Raw genomic sequence first — 23,622 nt, 5'->3', positions numbered from 1 at the left:
GGAATGTACCCTTTGTTCTCCTTTCGCCCTTTATTTGTTTTTTGTTCTCTCTTTTAGTTTTTGTTGTCTCTTTGATGATACGATGGATTCTCGGTTGCATAGATATAAGAGAAAGCTTAAAGCTAATGTCTGTGTCGAAAGGGAATTGTAGAGAAGCAGCATTTCCACTCACTGATTGAGAATTGTAGAAGACCCTTTTGCTTTCCTCATTTTTTTTTTTTTTCATCATCTCCACACTCTCTTTGGTTATTGTTATTTTTTTGGGTGTTTGAAACTTTTAAAGCAGACTTTTCCAGAGTCCCAAACAGTAATTCATGCAGAGTGCTCCTTGCTTTTACTCTCTAACGTTAAAGGGAAATACGGCACGCTTGGAATGATATGGCTGTTCTCATTATAATAGGAGGGTTTAGAGAAGAGGACACATGAGTGGATGGAAGCGCATGCTCCACGCCTTACCCCTCATGCAGATAACAACATTATTATCCATGTCCACACTCCACAATCAAGTGGGCCTTATTCTATATAGGGACAGAGACCCAGCATAGATTTACCATTGGCCTGAAAAATGAATCTGTTAGTTGGTCTTAATTGTCTACCTGTTGGATTTTTACTCATTGGGTGTGGACCATTGCTCGTTTCTATGTTTGACCATCTGTATGGCCAACCATTAATAGAATGGTTAGGAACTTAGGATGGTCTGGTCAATGGATTATTTTGGTAATGAGTTCTTTGACTGACGGTCTTAATCTTGATTGAGGAATGTGTGCACTAGTATTTTAGGAAAGATTACCATGTTATTATTATCTATGGAGAAGAGAAATTATATGGTGCCCGATCGGGCATGCCCCTGTGAACAAGGGCTGTCCTTGATTTTTGATCCAACAGTAGCCCCTTAAAAAGATGAGAAAGGGGGCTGCTGTTGGAGCAAATATCAAGGGTGGCGCCTTTTCCAAGGGCATGCCTGACCGGGCACATTATAAAAACTCCTCTGGAGAATGCTTGATCTTAAAAAATAAGAGTAACTGTTGTTGCCATTGAAATCTGAATTGAGGCCGAGATAGCTATCAGCATGAAGGTTTGTAACCTGCGCGCACAAACAATTGTCAGAAAACCATCCGGAGTTTGGAATCCGGAGAGGATCTCCAATGTTTAAGTCAGTAGACGTCAACAGGTATGAAAGTTGAGCGCTTAGAAGGCTCAGCAAAAGCAATGAATGGTTTTAGAATTGGTACGTACCTTTGAGCCTTAATCACCTTTGTATAGAGTGAGAGTCCAAGCGGGTCAGAAAGTTGCCTCTTGGGTCTCTTTCCTAACTGCTGAGTTTATTGGAAATCCAAGTTTCCATTTCTATATCTGGCGGTTGCATTTTGAAGCCATAACTTTAGGGTTCCACTTAAGGTTTCTAGGGCTTACACAAGAGTTGCAAAATTAACCCTTTACCCCCGGAGCATTTGGGTCCGTGTGTGCCACGTGTCTGCCTCTGGTTGGGCGTTGGTTTTTACTCCCAACAACTACAATTTTACCTTTTTGATTGGAATATACTTGCCATAATTTTTTAAAGATAATTAATGTGGTTTCAAGGATTTTTTTTTCCATAAATTTTTTGCAACAAACAATGGAAAACTCGTATTCTGGAGTATATACCATGCGAGAACAATTGACTTACAATCAAATAGCCTCAATGAGTGTTTGGAGATAAGATCTTATCTCGGACAAACTAATTCCTTAATAACTCTATCCACAGTTTAGTTTGTTCGCGATTTAGTCTATGTGCATTCTATTGGCACTCAATCAGTTTCTTATATAATATAAGGGCCCCTGCAAGAGATGCATGGTCAATATATCATCTGAAAGTTGATTGCATTCCGGAGATCATGGCCTTCTAAACATCAAGGTAATCATAGGGAATGGACGGTAGAGAAAACAAGGGCATAGATGACTTTAGGTGAATGTTGACTATTTATGTTTGCCAGCAGATCTTGGAGATGTTGGCTTTGGACGAAGTTGAGGATGTCAGGAGTAGGACGGATCGAGGCTTATCCTCACATTTTGAGAATAAGCGAGAGATTTCTTATAGTCAAAATTCTAGGATAGCTCTATCCCTGAGAGACAATAATGAGCAAGTAACCATTTTTCAACAATTGTAAGATGTGTCTTTTATGGGATAAGACTTTTATTGATGAAGTTAGCCAGAGTAATGAAACAGTCCCATAGTGAGCTATATTAGGGCCAAGGTAGCATTCTGCCTACGAAGGCCCGAGGCCCATCTTCTAATGATTGTCACAAGCCCATGGGTCCATTTGAAAGGTCAATGTCCTATTTCGGGCCTAACAAACAATTGGCAAGGCTCAAGCGCTTCTATACTATATACCTGACCTATATTAAGGGCCCTTGGTAAGAAAAAACAGTTGTGATATGGGCAAGACCCTTGGTCTTTGATTTGAGACCCTAGAATGATATCTACAAACAACTGTGATTGCCCACTTCAAGAATGGCGTTCTTCAAAACCGACCCATTCCGTATGTTTCCTTCATCTCCTATCCTCGAGCAGAAATTTGCAGTGATTTGCGAAGAATTCGAGCAAAGCCAAATCGCCCTACCAGATTCTCTTTCTTTTGTTTCGCCTAGTCAAAAAACAGGAATGAGAAGCATTGACGACCATTAGGTCTACGAGAGGTTTGTGATGAACCTAGAGTCCATGCGACAAACTCCAACAATGGCCCATGCTTTTTTTTATGGGTAAGCTGGGCTGTGGCAAGACCCCTACTGGTTTATGAGATAAAGAGAAAGATGTTACATTCATGAGTACAGGACACCAACCCTAACTTGGAACACATGAGAGAGGGCCAAAAACTCGGGTTAGATAAAAAGATTAAACACTAAACTTTGAGGTCATTGAGAGCATCTTAGGCAGTTATTCTTTAGAACCTTTTGTCATGGTTCACTTTCGGAGAGCAATACATTTGATTTTTTCAGTTTTGGGTCCTTTCCTTCACTGTCCTCTTGCTCAACTTGGATTAAACTGACTAGATAACAGTCATCCACCGATGACACTTTCTTCTTTCGAGCTTCTATCCTAGGCTCTTTGTCTCCCCCCGACTCATCTTCAATGAGTGATTCCAAAGGATCGATAGTATTCTCCTTTCCATATTTATTGTTGAGCTGATTTCTTTCATTCATCTTTGTTGTTTATGGATCCTCAGTTTTTGTTGGATCATCTTCATTGTTTGAGGAGTATTTCGATGAGTGATTTTCTTTCTTCCCATGATTTCTCATCTTCAGAGGTGCCTTCTACACAGCTTGTGGTGAATTCTACATCTGATGGGCAATTTGCGAATTCTCTGTGTTGAGTTGGGTGTCTTGAATTCAAACCCGTTTAGGGTTCGAAATATTGTGTGTCACCCAGATTAGGCCCGTTTATTCAGGGGGCGAAGCCCGGCTCGCCCCCAGCCGCTTGGTCCGGCCTGTTTTATGTGTTTTTCGGCCCGATAAGACTAACTTAAAGCCCGCTTTATATAAAGGGGCTTTTAGGGCTTATTTCGTGTGAAAGTCTTGTAAAGAGGGTTGAGAGCTCTAAAGAAAGGGGAAAAGGGTGTGCTAGGGTTTCTAGTGGGTTTGGTGAGAGAGAGACCGATCTTCTCTTGTAATCTCTGAATCTTAAAGTGGATTTTCTCATCGCCTCTGCCGTGGAGTAGGCTTTTGCCGAACCACGTAAATCTTTGTGTGATTGCTTGTGTTTATTCTTTTGTTTTACTTTGCCATTGAAATCACATATTGCTATTTGGGGTTTTTCACAGCACTATGTTTCAAGAGGAGGTTCACGATCAAATTATCTTTATCTCCTTCAATGTCCATGGGGTTGAGAATAGACAAAGAGCTGAGAATAGAAAAGGAATTTTGGATGACAATGTGAGGTCGTTGATGATTTTCTTTTATTGAATCCCTTCCGTGGTCCATAACGAGGGGTTTGTTTACCTGTGGGAGTGGTAGAGAGGGAGGATCCGTGGGTTGGTTTTTTGGTTTCCACTCCTTGTGTTGCTTCATCGGCCTTGTTTCTACAAGAAGATGAGCGCCAATCATATTCAATGATCTGCTGAGTAGGGCCGTTGGGGGTGTGGATGGTAACTAATTCAAGAAGCTTTGCACCGATTTCTACTTCTATGCATAGTCGGGTGTACTTTAGTCCTGAGGCATCAGTTGTTTGGGCATCCATCTAAAGGGGTAAGCCAATGACACCAGTGATTTTGCGAATACCCTTTGGATTCCAAAATTGAAAAGGGAGGCCAGGCATCCTTATCCAAACCAGGACAGTGGAGAGGTTGGGGTTTTTCAAAGTGGCTTCAGGGGTCCATTTGCATATAATTAGTGGCCTTCCAACCTATGAGTGGCCGTTTTCTTCTAGGACATGCTGACAATCTTCTCCACAACTGAACTTGAATAGAAAAAAACCTATTTCTTAAAGCATAGAGTCGGAACTCTCCCCTGAGCTTCTACTTTTTAGTGAGATTTTCTCTTAGCGCCTTGAAGTAGGGACGTCTTCCCAAGAAATAGCCAATCAGACTATTCCACCTATTTCTAGCTTCCAGAATATCTTCCTCGTCAAACTGAATGATATGCTATTTTTATCCCCGACTTTCCCGGAGCAATGTATTCCACCAAGGATGAAAGCTGGTCGTGTTCCTGGGCAAAGAGAGCGCTCAATGGGCTATTGGTTATTTGGAGCTAGTTTTGAGGGGTGAAGATGCACTTAGTTGCAGTAGTAGCAAAGGTTCTGGGAGGCACGTCTTCTCCCTAGGTGAATATAGGAGGTGGGGGAATGGAAGAGGAGGGACGAATGGGAGGGAAATGATCGAGACCTACAATGGCCTGTGCTATTATGCCCCAATACTACTATTGTGTGTTCATTACAAAAGAGGAACCTGGTTTGCTAAATTAGGCCCAAGGCCCACATTATTTGGCCCACATTAGGCTTATTTTAGAATTTAATGGCTTTTCAAAGTCAATTCTCAGTCATTAGTGCTCACTTATCATTGGATTTCTATTCCTCAAGCCCATCTAAAATTCTCCGTGAAACAAATGAAGAAATGAAGACTACAACCCAACTAAAGCCCATCTTATTCGTCAAATGAAAACAGATCCCAGATTCAACGGCAAATCTCTCTCTCACACACACATCCCACCTCTCTATCTTTTGCCCTGCAGGACTCCATCGAATCAAATTCCCCTTCTTAAGGCTAGGGATGCAACTAGGATTGGGTTGGATCGGGTTGAGGCCAACCCTGACCCAACTTGAGGTAGAATTCCCTCAATCCTAACCCAATCCAACCCGAGCCTCAGGTTGAGGATGGTCAACACTAACCCAACCTACCTCTAAATCTCTCAATCCTAACCCTGCCTATCTAACCCGAAATCATGCCAGCCTGAGTCGTGTTGGGTTCGGGTTCACCTAAGGACAAATAGAAAAATACAATAACCCAAAGAAAATCAAGATAAAATTAGAGGAAAGAGTTTGGGTTGGGTTGCCAAGGCCTCAACCCCAACCCAACCCGAGGAAATGCCAACCCAACCTGAGCCAAAATCGGGTTAAACCCATCGGGTTCGGGTTGAGCCCGACCCAAGTTGCACGGTTGCACCCTTACTTCAGGCTCACCATATCTATAAAAACTCCTTATTCTTTTACACAGCATAAGATATAGCACAGGGAGAGCCACAACTTTGGGAACTCCCTCGAGCCACGGAACTAACTGACTATGACAACTTAAAATTGAATGATATCTAATATGTGGCCATGTCATCAGACACTACGCTATCTAATATAACAGTCAGAGAGAACCCAGCACTTCTTCTATCCACACACCACACCTTCTCTATCCCCACTTAATATTACATCCCAAACACAACCCGTCTCCTATTCTGTTGAATAAATCCACACCGTGGCTGCTGCGACTCTATCCACCTCAACTCCTTCACAGGTACAACACACACGCTCACCCCTCTACAAAATTGAAAATTAAGAATTGAAATTCTACCACGTTTTGAAACTACACAATCTTACTGAGAGTACTTCTTTTGTAGCAGCTCTGCTCTAGCAAAAAAATGGGATTTTCTCTCCTTGTCAAGCTCTTTTGTTCAAGCCCAACAAAACCCAATTCTTGGGAAAGGAGAGAGAGAAATGGGTCCGAATTGCGTGCCAGGCGACTAGCATTCCGGCAGATCGCGTGCCGGACATGGGTAAGCGGCAGCTCATGAATTTGCTTCTGTTGGGCGCACTCTCCCTGCCCACCGCCAGCATGTTGGTTCATATGCCACCTTCTTTGCTCCTCCTGGGTATGTTTTTCCTCTCTTTTTATTCCTCTAGTTAATTTGGCAACTTCTTCTTCTTGTTTTTTTTTTTTTTTTTTTTGGTTTTTTTTTTTGGGTTTCTGTTTGTTTTGAACTGGCATGGAATGAACTTGGGTTATTCGCATAATACAGACACATGTTATGATCATAATATGCTTTTGCCGTAATCTTGATGGGTTCCTTTCTTTTACTTTTGAAGTGCTCCAATTAATGAAACCACTTTGATTAATTAGTTTAGGCAAGTATTCAACGGACTTTCTTTTATGTTATTGATGTATAATGCTGGATGGATATTACATTTTGTCCAAAAACAAGTGGCTTGTTTGTGAATTTTGTTCCTACTAGTGTAGCACTCTGAATTTCAAGTCTTAAATTCTCTGTGTATATGTATAAATATGTATGTGTATAGTAGACCTTTGGGTAGATGAAAACTATGCATTTGCAGATTAGGCGAAAAATGTTATCAGTACATAAATATTACATTATGATTCAATGTGTATGTATGCATGTAGGGAGGAAAAACACTATTAACTGTAAGTATGTATAAATGCACATCTGTATTTACATGCCCTCCTCAGACCCTGCAATGGCGGAAGCCTCATGCACTGGGCCGCCCTGTATTTACATGTTTGGGTGGCTACAAAATATGCATAGGAAGAAACGGAGGAGAAAAGCATTGTCCATCTACATAACTTCGACACAATTACCTGGGCTAGAGTTATATACTGAATTGCTGGCCATGTATCCCAGTGAAAATATGCACATTCATCAGAATTGTTGGCCATGGTATCCCAGTGAAAATGTGCACATAAAACATATAACACCTAATATAAGTAAATAAATATTAGACATAAATCATATAATAAGTGATGCAATCCAAAAATTAGCAGCAAATTTTGAGGATGGTTATTTTAGGAAGATTCACAAATGGAAGTTTCATAACTGGAAAATACGAAAGTTTCCATGAATAAGAAACTATTTTTGGAAGAAACTTGCAAGTTTACATGGTGGAGTTATTGGAAATGTGTGTTATTGGAAACTTGCAAGATCCTGCAATCTTGAAGATTTGGGAAAATGTTATTTCCTATTCTCTTAATATCTTGTTTCCTAAAGCTGAGTTATCATTTTCTTATTTAGTTTGTTTTCTAGACTTGATAAGCTATAGTTGCTTTTCTTATTTATAGTTAGTTTTTAGCCTAGGGAAAGTTTAGTGTTTTAGGTAGATATGCCAATACAATTTTAGTTACTTTTTAGATTTTGGAAATCTTTTTGAAATGTAATAAAAGAGATGGAGGATTGGAATTGGGTAGTTTTTGAGATTGAATAAATTTTTATCTTCACGGCATACGTGAGATTTCGTACGAGTTCTTCTTGTTACTTGTTCTTTCTTGGTTTTGTTTGATCTTGGTATTTAGGCTGCGCCAATAAGGAACAGATTTTTATAGAGAAACAGAATTGCATTAGTATTATGTAAAGGCTACTGATGTTGGCACTACCATGTTTTTATAATTGCTCTAACTCAACTTCTCTTTTATTATTTGAACATCTGTCAAAGGTTATTACAGTTCCCAAAAAGTTCTCAGAATCCAATTAAAAGAGAAAAGACAAGCTGGGTTTCTGCAATTATTAATACACGGCAATGCAAATATCAGCAGCCTATATAAATACTACATAACTTATTCAAAGTAATAAGATGGTTAAAACAAATTAAATGTTTCTTTTTCCTCTAATAACCAGTACCCTTTAAATCCTGTACATTAATTTGTTTTTTCTTTTAATTTTTAATGAGAAAAAGAAAGACTGCTGCATGCTTCAAACAGGCTTCAAACAGGCAATCTTTTGAAATATGGCGTCTTCTTGTTTTAGAAAAAGAAAGACTGCTGCATGCTTCAAACAGGCAATCTTTTGAAATATGATGTCTTCTTGTTTTAATTTTTAATGAGAAAAAAGAAAGACTGCTGCATGCTTCAAACAGGCAATCTTTTGAAATATGGCATCTTCTTGTTATCTGTTGATCTATTAAATTACAATATATTATTATTCAAATTGGATCAGAGTCCAAATAACCATGCATATCTATAGCTTTTATGTATGTTATTTTCAAGAGTATCATGAGTGTTTGATATAGGGATGACATCCATTTGAACTATTTTGAGGTATCTGGTTGACAAAGCAGCAAATAAAGTTTTTATGCTTTTGGGTATATGATGACAAAAATCTTCTAATGGATTTCAGTATTGATGTTTGCCCATTATTTCCATCAAAACGGTTTTAAATGTTTTTTAATGAAAAATTATATTGACTAAAACAAGAAAACTGAGGCGGTCCAAACAAGCATAAACAAATAACAAGCTGGAAGAAAAAACCACCACACCTCTCCACCATCAATCAGGGAGGAAGCCAAAAATCTCTAACTAACTCCATCCTGCCAACTCTAGACCAGGCAAGATAATCGACCTCAGGATTAGCTGAGTGCCATACATGCTGACCCTCCACATTATCTTTACTTCCTCAGTCACATCCGCGGAATGCCATGAACACTAATCACCTTCCTTCAACCACGTAATAAAATTGATAGTCACCTTCCTTCAACCAATCTAGGCAGCTACTATAAAAAAAAAATTCAAAATTCAAAAAATAAAAAATTCAAAAAACAATCTAGACAGCTACTATCTATATATCAAAAATTTGTTTCTAGACAGCAATCTATGACCATTTCTATAGTAATTGACTTGATTTTTTTTGGTTGGGTAGTCCTTGGCATTGGCGCATGCAGATATCGATGATGGGAAAGTAGTGTTTGTTCCATGGGTTGAAATTTCAGAACAGGCGACACTCCATGGTGGGCATAAATCCTCCTTGAAAACATTGTCCACATACTCAGATTTGGCTGTAAGATTTGTTTTATATCGAGTGCTCCTGAAGGGCCAAGTTTTCTCCCTCAATGCATATATCCTTGTATTACATAATAAATCATCGGAATATTGATTTGTAAGCTGGGATGAGAACCCAAATTGGAGATTCTATCTTTCAGAATCTGATGATTTGCCATCTTTTTTTTTCCACGTTCAGATGATCACTGTTACCATATGGTTTCTATCAGAGTAATTTAACAAGGGAAATGCCATGTGTTATGAAAGTTTACTATTGTTAGGTGTTAATTCAGTTTTGAACATCTTACTAGATGTAACAGTATTATGAGTTGGATCCCACTTGATTTGGCTTTTAGGAGGAAGAGACCTAGATTTTGACCTTATATATTTCAAGGGAAAAAGAGGAGAGACTTAAGAGTTGTGGGATTTTGGACTAATCTTCTATAATCTTCGTTTATTTATTTTTCATGGTGAAAGAAGGATCAAACCATTGCCCCTGGGATGTATACACCATTGTCAAACCTTGTAAAATACTCTATATATCTTTATGTTTTTATTTTCTTGATTCTTTTTTCGTGTGATCGGATCGGATTAGGCCCATTGGATTTCTACATGGTGGTATCAAAGCAACTAGTTAGAAGCTTGGGTGAAGTTTGATTGAAGATGTAGGATTGTTTCTCTTTGTTTTGGTATTTAGAAATGAGATGAGGAGATTTGGCGGAGGTATCAATAAGTTAAAAGCATTTCGGATTTGATTTTTATCAAATTAGTAGGAAATCGACATGAACAGAGAACATTGATAGGAATGTTGGTTGGAATCAGAGGTTCTGATCGGTGCAAAAAATGTTTTATCTTACAAATATTTTTTTATTCCAATAAAAATGATGTAGAACTTTTACAAAAAGGAAACCACCCTAACATCACCTCCAAAATACGCTAGAGGCAATCGGTTGTTTGAGATGGTGATAGTCATGGTAAATTATAAGCATTAAAATATTTTTTAACGAGAAGATCTAATAATTATACAGAGTTTATTGCGTCCAGGAATTTTGCTTGCTTTCTTGAGATTTGTAGTATCAACAAGAAAGCCAAACTCCCATGACAACTAAAGCCCTCCAACAAATCAGCCAATAGAAAAGCTGGTCATCAACCTCACATGTTCAACAATGTTGCCAACAAGTTATGAAAAGAGTGAGGAAACAAAAAATAAATATCACAGCCTTCTAAGCAAAGAGAATGGCTGATTCTATCTACTGCAACGAAGCTCTGGCGCAATAAAACTTAGACCACCTCTAAGGGCCTGTTTATTTTAGATTATGACAATAAATTGTGGAGTCCCCAACCGATTATTGGACTCAAATTTAGTGCAAATTTGGGTCCAATAATCAGCAGGGGACTCCACAATCGGTTGTCATAATCTAAAACAAACAGGGCCTAAATTACATGACGTTTCAAAGAAAGGGCTACAAGTAAAAGTCACAATGAATGAATGTGCCTCAAACATTAGGCAATTCTATTCCGAACGCTGCAATTTGTGAAGATATATAAAAAGTTTTTCTTCTTATTGAATCTTTCATTTTACAGCTTCTAATAATATGGGGAAAAGATTTTTTAGACAAGCAGACTTCATCATCGATTTCAAATGTAGTAAGCACGAAATTGGTGAAGAGAAAGTCGGTCACAAAAGCCAACAACAAACTTTCGGGCCAGATGTCCGATTCCATTTTAAAATGTTTGGATATTTTTTGTTGTATCAGGAAAATGAAAATTGCATGGCTTTGTATTTTGTCTTTACTCGTTCCCTCTCTTTCCATTTGCACTCTCAAGTCCGCCGGAGTTTGGAAGTTACTCTAAAAATGATATATAGACCCACCGTCCCATTCGTTTGGATTTTGTTTTCAGACCAATAACCAGAGATTCCTTTCAGAACAAAAATTAGAGTTTCATTTCAGAGCAATGTGAATCATAGATTCCAGAATCCCCCATTTGTCCACTGTTCATGAATCTTATATCTCTACAACCCTTCAACTTACCTCAATCTCTTCACAGTTTTCTCTCTGAAATTCAGCTTTATTGTTTGGATGAATGATAATTGATTTTATTTTGTATTATGCATTTTGTTGTTCTGCAGAGCTTTGATGCATTGTTTTCTTTAAGTTTCTCTCTTATACATAAGCTTCTGCTTACATGAAACCTACTTGCTTGAGCAGGGTGGTTCCGTTTTCCCTTTTTTTTCACCCCCTCTGTTATTGAGTTTCTCTGCTTTCAAGCTAAGCTTTCCATAGTGCAGAGAGAAACTAGATGCAATCATGCAACTAGGTGTGACTTATTTATGATATTCTTTCTTTTGGGAGAGAGATGGGGACTACTTGTTTCTAAATTCTAATGGATCATGGCTTATGTTGACCATTTTTTAGCTTTTCCAAAGATGAATAAACTTTTCATGGGCTCACTCTTATGTTATATATCACTTGCATGATTTTGGTTTTATTTGATTAAAAATTATTCAGTTCATTATGGATTCTTCTGTTCATAACTTGGAAATGGAAAATAGTTACTGGTGGGTGATGAAGTAGCATATCTTTAGACTTCGTTATACACTTTCCTAAGCTATTGAATTTTAAGTGACTGCGTCCATGAGCACTCTTCATTTATTGAAAGCATATCTGTAAAAACATATGACTGGAAGGTTACAGTTAAAAAGGCATATTTTTCGAGTTTATAGATTTAATAAATAGTAAAAACAGCTTATTCAATGACCAAATCTCTTAGGTCCTGTTTGTTGTGGATTTTGAGACCTGATTTTGAGGCCAAAGCTGATTATTGGACTCAAATTTATGTTTACATTTTGAGTCCAATAATCAGTTTTGGACTTGATAATTGGTTCTCAAAATCCAAAACAAAAAAGGACTTAGTTTCATGAAAGGGAATGTTCAACTAAAACTATGTAATATATTGATAGGTCATCTTTTGAGTTTGATACCTTTCTACATGTATTATTGAAGCTTTATCCAATCATTTATGGTGGAATGTAGCTACTGGATCATACTGTTACCATGATTTCAAAAATAAAATTATGACATTTAATATTTTGATTTTATGCTAAATTAATAATTCAAGTTTGGGGCAATATTCGCACCCCATTCCTAACAAAATCTGATTTACGAAGTCAGGCAACATTTCTAATGCTATATGGTGTTATACTAATTTATCCATGTTCATAGAAGTTGTTGGTGGGAAGCAGCCATGACTACCCATGATGAAAATGAAGCCCCTGTCAAACATGAGGTTTGTGATTTGAGTTTTATAGTTTTTTTTTTATTGGTAAAGATATAGAGGAAGTCTATTATCATGATAATTTGTTCATGCTTTAAATAAATTTCTAATTTTCAATTGCTGCATTTTCTAGGGAAAGTATACAGCAATGGCTTTATGTGTGGCTTCTAGGAAATGGGAGCCTTGTTGCATGGAACAGTATGTTGACAATTGGAGATGTGCCATTTACTTTCTCTGTCTTCACTTTGTGGTTATTTGGTGTATTTTTTTTTTCTTTTGTTATGTTCCCTAATTGCTGTTATGTACTGGCCTGACATACTGTGTCTGACACGACACGTTGCTCAGATACTTTATGGATAATTTGTTAGTCAAATAATTGTCTTATTTCAAACATATGCTTCTCTATTCGAATTAACTATCACATTTTTTTGCTTATTAGTGTCTTAACATTCATAATATGTCCATTGTTGAAGTTAATCTAGTTAAGCGTTATTATATTTAACTTATATATGTCTTGTGTCTTATCTAATGGCATGGGATATCCATTATGATACCTGTCTCCTCAATTTAGGAAAATTTTAAGTTGTATCTCCGTTCTCGTGCCTGTATCCGTATCTGCATTTGGGTACATCATAGCTATCCATAGGTAACTGATATAAGAATGGGATTCTCTTATCCAGTGTTAGGCCTCCAAGAAGAGGAACTCTAGGAATTAAATTGCTAGAGCTAGGGTTGAGTCTCTTAGGAAGTCTCCTTTGCTCCATAGTTTCCTTCTCAGTACTCTCCCAAGTTGACCTCCATGCAATCGCGCATGATCTCCATCACTTGGCAGTGGGATGTTTAACACTGGCTTTGCTCGAAAACCGCAGCTGTAAAAGCATACGACTGGAAGTCTGCAGTCATGAAATTTAAGAGTGATGTCTGTTTATTATTTCTTGTTGGCACTAGATGGGCTTTGTGTTTTTCAAATGATTGTATGGTCAGAATTGCCACTGTTCTTGATATTATAATCCTTTCAACTGAATGGGTGTTTGGATCACTTGCGAGAACACCATATGATGGTTTTAGACCATTTCACGCTCTGCATAGAGGTAGGGGAAACAATGAATCACATGTTTATCCATTGTAGGCTAACAAGGGAAGTGTGGAGTAAAATCTTGGTCAGATTCGGATTGGCTTGGGTGTTTCCCTCCAAGCGTGTTGACCTCTTGGTATACTGGTCCTTGGTCCCATGGCTTAAGAAAGGGAAGATCCCTTGGAATGTATCTCTGCTAGCTGCTCTATGGGTCCTATGGAAGGAGAGGAAAGCAAGGAATTCTTTCTTAATGATAGCTTCATTGATGGAATTCCTTGCTAGTCTCCGTTCAGTGAGAAAGGACTCTGTGCTTTGTCTTACCTTTCGTGGAATTCTTTCTTAATAGTTTTCTAGCAGATGCTATTGCCCCTGCAACCACCCATCTTGTAGTTGTAGGTCATGAATCCAATTTTATAAGAATGGTCTGTTCTCAAATTTTAATCCTTCAACTCATCTATGCACGTGAGATCTATACTAGAGCTGATCTACCATGTTGCGCTTTTACCAACAATGTTAATGGTTTCTGTTGTAGTTTTTAAAATTATTAAACTGTTTTTCGCGAAAGGAAAGAGAATTTTGGTTTTGTAATGTGGAGAATTTTTAGTTATTAAGATATCCTCGTGGTATGGGAGTTGGACTGTTTTGGATGGGAATTTGGTGTATGGATTTCTTCTCATGATATTAGAAGAAATGGATATGTTGGACTTGTGGAAAAGGTATCTCAACTTGCTTCCCGAACTTTGGTGTTTTCAGCATTTTTATGAAAATTAAGAGCTTTCATGAGTTTATTAATGAATAATGAGGTAACAAAATCCTCTATAACCAGAACAGCCATTCCTAGTTAGAAGTTTGAACACAGGTGACTGACTGAAAAGATGCTCTCTAAGGCACTGAATCTCACAGAAGGGGCCTCAATAACTAAATTGCAAGGACTGGTCCCCAATCCTATAAGATGCCTTTTTTTCCCCACAATTTGAAAGTAAGCTAATTCGCTTGCCTTCCCTGTGATCATGCATGCGTTGGTTTTTGAGACTCAAAAAAAAAAAAGTTTTTTCATGCTTCTTAAGTTTAAAAGTAGATGTGTTTAAATTTTCAGTTCCCTCAAAAAAGTTTTTGAAACCTTATGTTGAGTTTGCAAAAGTTTAGTCCCACACTGCTTTGAATGAAAACTTTTGACACCTTTATAAGTGGAGCTTGTTTTCTAAAGGGAGGGAGGGAGAGAGAGGGAGGGTTGAGCCGAATTGTGACTGTGGACGTGGCATGTGCATTTGTAACCGCATGTGCATCTTAACATTCATTATGACCGAATGATTCAAAAAAAAACTTTCATTATGACTGATTTGATTCCTAATTAGTGACCGTCATCAACATCCTCATTTGGTATCTATTGGCAATCTCATTGATTTTCATAATTGATAGGACAGCATACTAGGGTTTTCTATATTAAAGAGACCCATCACCTCTTTAACATATAGGAAACCGGCATTTTTTGATAGGTAAGCTGGGATTGAATCTCCGACCTCATGGTTGAAAACCAAACCTTAACCAATTGAGCTAGAGGCTCAACCCCCAGAAAACTGCCATTGCTTCTTCTCTCAGTACCCATTTCCATCGTTTTTTACTACTGGTTTTTGGGCAACAACTATGTGTCAAATTCGTGGACCGACAATTCGTGAGTGCACTCCGTTGAGGATCCATCTCATCCTATAGGCTTCTCACCCCTGCAACAGTTTTGCATTGAGATTACGATTGAAAAGTGGGTATTTTTCCTTGAGGAGAGAGTATAACATGACCCAGATCAAATAAGTTTCTACTTTTATTTACTTCGGTTGGTTGAAGTTCACTTCATTTCTTGAATCTATCTATCAACTACGTGGATCAGTCATCTTGTAGGTACAGATTCTGTGTGCTTACTGTGATTGATTACGGTATAGATTATATCATTAGATAGATTCATGTGATTTCTTTGCTTATATTACTGAATAGTGGGGTGATGCTGATTCTCATAAACCATCTATATGAATCTCCTTGTAATGGAGGCATCCTTCCTTGCCCAAAGAATTGATCTAAGGAGATCTTCCTCGATTAAGTCAGCCTTCCTTTTATGGATTGAGTAGATCTCAAATTGTGCTTGGACTTTGGACTCTTCCATCTTTTCCAGAAAACATTGTCTTCCCAAGTAGAATCAGAAAAATTTGGGTAGCAATTTCTGTCATTCCATGATGATTAATTACGGTACAGATGATATCATTAGATAGATTTGTGTGGTTTCTTTGCTTATATTACTGAATAGTGGGGTGATACTGATTCTCATAAGCCATCTATATGAATCTCTTTGTAATGGAGACATCCTTCCTTGCCCAAAGAATTGTTCTAAGGAGATCTTCCTCGATTAAGTCAGCCTTCCTTTTATGGATTGAGTAGATCTCAAACTGTGCTTGGACTTTGGAGGCTTCCATCTTTTCCAGAAAAAACAATGTCTTTCCTAGTAGAATCAGAAAAATTTGGGTAGCAATTTCTGTCATTCCATGACAAACCTCTCCTGTGCTGCACTTGCTGACACTTAGAAATTAGTCTTAGACAATAGTATAGGTCAATGTTTTTGCTTTAGAAAAAAACCATTGTGTTTCTCTTCGCATGTGTCAAACTTTTGAATGCATCTTCCAATTAGTGGTTTACTGGATGATGATATTTCTTCACTATGATGGTTTTTTATTTATGGGTCACCACATCCACTTACATAGCCATGCTGCATTTTACTTTACGATGGAATCACTGGAAGATTTCATAGAATGAGTTCATTGCCTGGTGTTTATGTCTCTCTGCAGAAATATCACCCTTCAAGGGTACTTACTCTGGTGTATCAACCATTTGTACTGGTAACGCTTGCAATACTAGCATACAATGAGGCAAAGATTAATACACGGTGACGCAACTTAACTGGATACACTCTTTTCTTCATAAGTTCACTGTTACTTATTGTTGTAAGTATTCTTTTATGAAAGGTTCATGTTTTTTCAATCATGTATTACATGCTGTAATATTTCCTTGTGTTTTACTAGCTGGCTATGGTAATTGCTGGTTAGGGATATTGCGATTTAATGCATCATTGTTTCAAGGTCATCCTGATTCAACATTTATTCTCGTTATAGTTGGATTTGGCAACATCTGGGAAAGGGGGAATTGGGACATATATTGGTATTTGTGCGATTAGTGGAGCTTTTGGAATTGCAGACGCTCATGTTCAAGGGGGAATGGTTGGCGATTTGTCTTTCATGAGCTCTGAACTCCTCCAAGTAAGACATCAACTGTTACATATTCTTCAAACTCTAATGTTTTTTGGGTGACAAAATTATAGGTTCTGATTGGCACACTCTTAACTTTCTTTGTTCTTTGGGAACTGCAGTCATTTTTAGCTGGTTTAGCTGGTTCTGGGGCTCTAACCTCTGCATTAAGGTTGATCACCAAGGCAGCCTTTGAAAATTCTAAAGATGGTCTTCGTAAAGGAGCAAGTATGCCTCATAACTTAATTAATTTATAGATGCATATTTTTTTTATTTTCTTTCAGTCCTCCGATGAATTATTATCGGTTAAATTAGCTGATCAATATCTTTTTTTGTAGGATACAAAGCAAATTACTTTTAATTTTTTTTTAGTCTTCTGATGATTTTATGAGTATATATATCTGCTGATTAATATCTTTTTGTAGGACACAAATTTTAAACATGCATTTACAGAAATTGGGAGTTGTTATGAGGTTAAAAATATGAATAAATGTTGATATTGTGCCATTCAATTGCTCTCAAAGCCATATTATACTAGAAGTTAAAACACAGCATTTGTCAAGATGTGAGAAACCATTTTGTGGAAAATTTCCATCAGAAATTGTAAAAGCTGATGTTTGGTCAATCTCGTTGAGAGGTAGGGGTATTTTGGCTATATTGACTGCTTTGGGGATTTACTATGCGTACAACTGCATATTAGTCTTTTCATCATTGTCTACTAATTGATGATTAATAAGACGAGTCAGGCAAGCGGTAGGATATATTATATTCACGAACCCTCTTTTGTTTTTGTGACTTTTAGAAACACATTGAGATGGTTTAAGGCCAGTCATTTGGATCTTCCAAAAATTTACATATTTCTGTAAATTGAGTGGATGCATTGCTTTTTGGTCTTTTTCCAATGGTGGATTGGATCGATTTGACTCTTTTTCTGCAATGATTGCAATGAAAGTGGACTAAGTTGATTTGTTAAGAATTGAAGGAGCTATTTCATTTTTTCTACCTATGTTTTATATGCTTAGGGTCTGTTTACGATTTTTTTTTTTGAGCATTATGGTCTGTTTAGACCTTTTCTATGTTCAAGGGGAATTTGTTATAGGTTTTTTAAATTCTTTTGTGTGAACCAATCTCTAGTTGCCTTCTGTGAAGTTGTTTGGGGTTTACTTGGTATTTACTATGTCCTGGGAGAAGTTATGAAAGAGTATTTGAAAGGAAAGTGTTCGTTTAGTCTCTGGGATTTTTCTTTTGGGCTGTAGAAATGTCTACGAAATATAATGCATAGGTAAATCCATCTAATAGTAGAGGTTTGGGGTGTTTGAACACCCGCAATCTTTGGGAATTTTGGCAGTGCCAGTAACAACAGTGGAGTTGACTTGACCAGTTGACCTAACTATCTGCAATGATTTCAGTGAGTGAAGATGTTTAGAGTGGTAGATCATCTCTTGCAAAAATATGGCACTCACCGAGAATCGTAGTTTTTTATTGGACATTGGCGGCAAGTAAAAACTAAGTTACAATATTGAAAGGAAAAACCTGCCCTCATATCGCTAACATAGCGTAGCCTAAGTGACTGATATAGCAATTCTTGTTAACACCGTGGACAATTTGAGCATCTGATAAAACATTCTGATTTTGTAACACTACAGAAGTTACTCTTCAACCTCCTCTGCATTTGCTATAGATACTGATCTTTTATCATGCCATGAGACATGCCCGCAAAAAAGTAGTAGTCTGTGGTTGGTAATCTTACAGTTATACTGTCAAACCTTCAGATGGCAGGCCATTCATGGTGAGTTGAGCACAGAACACGAGTATTTGAATATGGTAGTAATGTAAGCATTAACTAATCACTGCCAAATACTATTATGTTATGTTGCATGTATTTATAACATCAGCCTATGGATAATTTTGAGACAAAATCATTTGAATGTCTTTTGTTTTACCATGAATTCTGGATACCTGAACTTTGTGATGATTTCCCTAATGAATCTTCCATTCAATTGCCTATTTCAGTGTTGTTCTTTGCAATCTCGACAGTTTTTGAGCTACTATGCGTTCTCCTTTATGCATTTATCTTCCTTAAACTGCCGATTGTTAAGTATTACCGCAAAAAGGCAGCTTCTGAAGGATCTAAAACAGTTTCTGCTGATCTTGCTGCTGGTGGTATTCAAATGCAACTTGACCAAAACGTATATCCCCATATATCCATTTCAATAATTTATGTAATTTTCTTGTGTTTGAACTTTGAAGGTTAAGATGACCAGGTTCTAATCAAATATGGCTTTGTTGTAGGTTGAAGAAGATACCAAACAACAAGAGCGTCTGAGCAACAAGCAGTTATTATCACAGAACATAGATTATGCCGTTGAAATGTTTCTGATATATGTCCTGACATTGTCAATTTTCCCTGGTTCTTTATCTGAAGATACCGGATCCCACAGCCTAGGTTCATGGTAAATGCTTATTTACCTCAAACAACCAAATCAATTGGTGTAAGCTTTTTTGTCAGAAATTTGTGCTTATAACTGTGTATAGATATTGGTCATAGAAAATCCACTTAATAATTTGGTGACAAATCACCATCAAGATGGCTGTGACTTCAAGTTACTTAATAAGCAGCAAATAAGAGTTCCGACTGGACCAGGATTGAAAACCTCAAACCATTTATAACTTTCTTTGGGTAAGAACCCAAGCTTCAAGAATTTATCAAACACGAGACTTGTTTTAAGATTACACTAGCAATTTCAGTTAAAACAATTGTACACACAATACAAGACTTTACAATTCCCATATATGTATAGATATATATATATATATATATATATATATATATATATATATATATATATATATATATATATATATATATATGGGAATTGCTAGCATTGTTAGGATGGCCCAAAGCATTCATTTGCAAGACCCCATCATAGATAGGGTGTGTACAAAAAATCAGCTCCATAGGATCATCCTAACCCATCCAAAAGTGGAGGGCAAAATGGACAGACACCGTTTGCCACAAATCTGCCCATTTTTGCCGTCCACTTTTGGAGGGGTTAGGATAATCCAATGGAGCTGATTTTTTGTACACACCCTATCTATGATAGGGCCTTGCAAATGAATGGTTTTGATCGCTACAAAAAGTGTGGGACCCATGTGTTTAGGCCCTCGACCGCACACTCTTATTCCTCTATATATATATATATATATATATATATATATATATATATATATATATATATATATATATATAAGAAAAGTGTTCCTGCGCATAACTTATCTGAGCAGCTGCTTCAAAAACTCATGTGGCCCCACATTTTTAGGGTGATCCAAAGCATTCATTTGGAAGGCCCTTCCATGGATAGGGTGTGTACAAAAAATGAGCCCTTTAGGATCATCCTAATTCTGCCATTTGTGGAGGGAAAAAATGATCAGAAACAGTGTTTGTCCATTTTTCCCTCTACCTTTGATTGGGTTAGGATGATCCTGCTGATTTTTGGTACACACCCTATCCATGGAAGGGCCTTTCAAATGAATGCTTTGGATCACCCCAAAAATATGGGCCACATGAGTTTTTGAAGCAGCTGCTCAGATAAGCTATCTGAGTAGCTGCGCAGGAACACTATTCTCATATATATATATATATATATATATATATATAGAGAGAGAGAGAGAGAGAGAGAGAGAGAATAGAGTTCCTGAGGGTGCCCTCATATAGCTTATATGAGGTGGCTCTCACAAAACATAAGGGCCCACATTGTTAGGATAATCCGAAGCATTCATTTGAAAGGCCCCATCATAGATAGGGTGTGTACAAAAAATCAGCTCCATTGGATCATCCTAACCCCTCCAAAAGTGGGGGCAAAAAGAACTCTATATATATATATATATATATATATATAGAGAGAGAGAGAGAGAGAGAGAGAGAGAGAGAGAGAGAGAGAAAACATTTCCTACACACTTGTGTAGGTAAGTTACCTACACACTAGCTTAAAATACAGTGGGGGCCCACATTGTTTGGGTGATCCAAACCATTCATTTGAATGGTACTCACAGAGATAGGGTGTCCACAAAAAATCAGATCCATAGGATCATCCCAACCCTATGATTTGTGGAGGTAAAATGGACGTGTATAAACCTTCACAAATTAGTCCATTTTTTGCCTCCATAGTTTGAACGATTGGGATGATCCTATGGATCTGGTTTTTTTGTGGACACCCTATCTATGTGAGGACCATTCAAATGAATGGTTTGGATCACCCAAACAATGTGGGCCCCCACTGTATTTTAAGCTAGTGTGTAGGTAACTTACCTACACAAGACCTTTTCAAAAAAAAAAAAAATGACCTTTTCAAAAAAACTTACCTACACAAGTGTGTAGGAAATGTTTTCTCATATATATATATATATATGGCCAATTGATTATAAAAAAAATCAATTCTGGTAAACTACTGATTCATCTGGTGTCTACAATATATGATTCATTTACTCCTGATTTTACCAGATAGGAACTTTTGCTCACATTGTCTTATTTGGGTCTACGTACTGGAACTGATAACTTTCGAGATTATTCCACATTGTTATTTCTAATATCCAGAGACAATTTCTCTTCCCATTTCTTCTTTTTGATTGCATATAATAAAAGAATTATATGCATATGAAACCTAACATATAAAAATGAATGTTTATCAGTAATGCTCAGAAAAAAAATAGACACTTGTTGTTTTGCAGCCATATCATGCCTGTCTTCTGGTTGTCTTTCAGGTATGCTCTTGTATTGATAGCTATGTACAATGTGTTGGATCTCATTGGGAGATACATTCCTCTCATTCAAATCCTGAGGATAACATCACGATGGGGACTCATGTTAGCCACTCTTTCTCGGTTTTTACTCATCCCAGCATTCTACTTTACTGCCAAATTTGGAGACCAAGGCTGGATGATCATGCTCACATCATTCTTAGGATTGACAAATGGTTATCTTACAGTTTGTGTACTTACCGCAGCACCCCAGGGTTATAAGGTTAGTTAATTTCATGACTAGTCATTTGTTATGATTAAGTGTGAAATGGAAAAGGGGGCATTGTTTATTGATGGAGGATGGTTTTGGTTTTTTATTGTGCAGGGACCTGAGCAGAATGCTTTGGGGAATTTGCTCGTCTTATTTCTAGTGGCAGGCTTATTTGCTGGGGTCACCCTTGACTGGTTGTGGCTTATAGGCAAAGGTTGGTGAGGTTTACTATGGCGATAGCCTTCTTCTTGAGGTTCTCCTTCATTTGTAAATAGGAAAAACATATTCCTTTGCTTGTTATCCCAGATCAGAAGTGATTAAACTGCATGTTTTTGACATTCACTATTTAATTGATTATGAACTAGAAATAAAAGACAAATACGTTGAAGAAGGCCTTCAACATCAGGAAACAATACATGGGCTTGTTGTTACTTTTGGTGAGCCACCCTGTTGCTTTCATTATGCACTGAAGAAATTTTAATAACTAAGTTCCTTATTTTTTCTTAAAATTGCTAGGTGGGGTCTTTTGGTTCGTCTGTTGTGTTTTCTCTGTTTCTGTTTTGCTGTTTGAGACATGAGCTTTCCTAGATAATCCCATGAAATCGGTGAATTAAGTGGCAGTTTTGGTGGGTGAATTTTTTTTCCTGTAGGGTGTTAATCATTCTAACCTATTATGTGAATGTGTATATGTTGATCCTGGCTATTAATTTCAGTGGGATGCATTAGGTAACCCATCAGAAGCATATGTTGGAGGTTAGAAAGAAACGGTTAGTTTTGGTTGCATTTAAATGGCCAATAACAACTGACTCTCCTCCCATTCAATACTTCTCTTATAATTTATAGAGATTCTGCCTTTTTCTCATGTTTTCACTCGAACAATCACCACTTTCACATGTCCCAACTTGGAATAGTTATATTACACTTTCAACTGCTTTTCCTGCCATTTTCACCGTAAGGAGGTGGCACAATAATGCCTTTCGAGTTATAGCAACCAGAGCAGGCAGGATTCAAGTGAAAGCCGTCACATGTTGGGCGGATGCAGATGCAGATGCAGATGCGGAAGCTCAGTGGAATGTTAGGGTCCTAAGAGGGGGTTTGTCTAGGTATGACACTAGGTGGGAATTTTCAAAAAATAAAAAATGAAACTAGGTGGGACCCAATATGGGACAAGTTAAGAGGGGCTTAGCCTAATGAGTTCCGTCAAAGCTTTTGTTGTGTACATGCATAATTGGGGTCATGTATCTCTCTGCCATGTAATCAACTGGGTTCATATTGCACACCAAACTAGCCTTACAAATGACTTTTAGGCCCATTGCGTTTTGGATTTTAAGAAGTGATTTTGAGTCTAAACTCTTAAACTGATAATTGGACTCAAATTAAACGCAATTTTGAATTCGAAATCAATTCTCAAAATCCAACACGAACTGGGCTTTAGCTGAAATAGGTTGAATAAATTTTGGAACATTTTATGTTCATCTGAGGAGCTGAAGTACAGATTTGATGGTTTAGAGGAGGGATCATATAATTAAAATTTTGAGATGGTTGACAGTTAATTCATCCGTATAAAAAGGTAAAAAGAACACAGCCTTTTAATTGCCCAATTGATGGCCTTGAAATGGGGTGGCAAAAACTTGTTAATATCGCTAATTGGTGCAGTTTTTGGGTGGTAATCCATCTATTGTAGGGCCCAATTAATGGAAGGTCTAGATCCATAGCAAGACCATCCCCATGTATGGGAGTTGCACCGGAATACGGTGGAATGAG

At 37.5% G+C, this 23,622-nt stretch overlaps 2 pseudogenes across 1 annotated transcript; both read left to right on the top strand.

The window, feature by feature from the left end:
* The first annotated feature begins 1,069 nt into the window (after positions 1 to 1,069).
* LOC143854758 (cytochrome b6-f complex iron-sulfur subunit 2, chloroplastic-like) lies at positions 1,070 to 9,407 on the top strand (annotated as a pseudogene).
* Positions 9,408 to 12,452: 3,045 nt separating this feature from the next.
* Positions 12,453 to 22,367, top strand: LOC143854396 (equilibrative nucleotide transporter 3-like; annotated as a pseudogene). Its single transcript, XR_013237511.1, has 9 exons — positions 12,453 to 12,503; positions 12,625 to 12,751; positions 16,395 to 16,550; positions 16,719 to 16,862; positions 16,973 to 17,078; positions 18,864 to 19,039; positions 19,143 to 19,303; positions 21,612 to 21,870; positions 21,973 to 22,367. The product of XR_013237511.1 is annotated as an equilibrative nucleotide transporter 3-like (transcript).
* Positions 22,368 to 23,622: the final 1,255 nt, after the last annotated feature.

This window comes from Tasmannia lanceolata, unplaced genomic scaffold (assembly GCF_043159265.1).
Source record: "Tasmannia lanceolata isolate RefF3 unplaced genomic scaffold, GAP_Taslan_0.1 ptg000020l, whole genome shotgun sequence".
In the NCBI taxonomy this organism is placed as follows: domain Eukaryota; kingdom Viridiplantae; phylum Streptophyta; class Magnoliopsida; order Canellales; family Winteraceae; genus Tasmannia; species Tasmannia lanceolata.
The sequence above is the reverse complement of the archived record's forward strand: the minus strand, read 5'-3'. Positions and strand labels throughout refer to the sequence as shown.